This window comes from Dendrobium catenatum, unplaced genomic scaffold, assembly GCF_001605985.2.
Source record: "Dendrobium catenatum unplaced genomic scaffold, ASM160598v2 original_scaffold_218076, whole genome shotgun sequence".
Taxonomy (NCBI): domain Eukaryota; kingdom Viridiplantae; phylum Streptophyta; class Magnoliopsida; order Asparagales; family Orchidaceae; genus Dendrobium; species Dendrobium catenatum.
The window spans coordinates 114,959-116,363 of record NW_021536486.1 but is presented as its reverse complement, the minus strand read 5'-3'; positions in this window follow the sequence as shown (position 1 = coordinate 116,363).

The window sequence follows — 1,405 nt, the reverse complement described above, 5'->3', positions numbered from 1 at the left end:
AGAACGACAACATTCTTCGTCTGGTATTTTACGAAAAAGAAACGAAAAATTGGCTTAGGGTTTTCGGTTTGGATGGAGGAGGAAGACAATCCCTCAGCCGTTGGATCTGCTCTTTTGAGATCAACGGCTGTGTTCAGTTCGGATTTCAACCCTGTTCCAATCCTTTGAAACCGTGGTTATCTGGATCTTTGTCCGACCAGATCTATACCGTAGATCTAAACAGCGGGAATTAGATTCACCGTCCGATCATCCTGGATCGAATTTGATCCCGCGGGCTGAGTCTCAGCCGTTCGATCCGCGGGCTGTGTTCAGTTCGGATTTCAACCCTGTTCCAATCCTTTGAAACCGTGGTTATCTGGATCTTTGTCCGACCAGATCTATACCGTAGATCTAAACAGCGGGAATTAGATTCACCGTCCGATCATCCTGGATCGAATTTGATCCCACGGGCTGAGTCGCAGCCGTTCGATCCGCGCGCTGGTAGATCCGACAGCTCAAAGTCCCGCTGAGCTGGTTTAGTGGCAGGTCCCTCCTGACCGCCTCCGTCCGCGTGGCCGAACCCGATCCCGCCGCGTGTCCCAGTTGCCGCCGCCATTTGACTGGTATTTAAATCCCTAAAATAATTTCCAGAAAATCCTCAGAACTTAAAAAATTCACTGGATTTTCATTTCCGGTTCAATTTTGGAGTTCTTAGGCTCGTGTTGTTCGTATTTTTAAGTAGTTTATTATAAAAATAATAAAAAATTATTTTTCATAATTTCAATTATACATAAAATATAATTTTATTTTTAAATAAAAATATACATATTATATTGAGCTGAAATTTGGCAAAAATGTTATAAGGGCCTTAATTAAATAATTTTCAATAATTCTTTAAATACCCCAATCTTTGAAAATCCATAACTAATTCAAGAAAAATCTAAATCAATCAAAATCAGTTGCATTCAACTCAAAATAAGGCCTAATATTTATTAAAAAACATGAAACCTTCAAGATTAACTTTAATTTTAAAAGTCAACTTTTAACCCTTAATTAACATATTAAGATAATTCAGAAAATCTAATAATAAACTAAAATTCCCTAATTTTCTAACTTGATTAATAAAACACTCAACCAATCCTTTAAAATAAATTACTAACCTTCTTAATATTAATTCATCTTTAATTTTAACTAATTAAATTAACTTAATCAATCCTTATCGCTATTAGGTAACCTAGGCCTATGAGGCTATTGGATTAGCCCCAAGGAAGGTGAAATAAACTTCACGGCCTCGGTGTGAAACAAAGATAACGATCAACTAATAATTAAAATATATCTCAATTAAGCTTTAATATATTAATATTTAAACTTTAATATAAAATTCCCTTAAGCCTTAACAAATTTAAAACTCTAGACAATTCCAAAG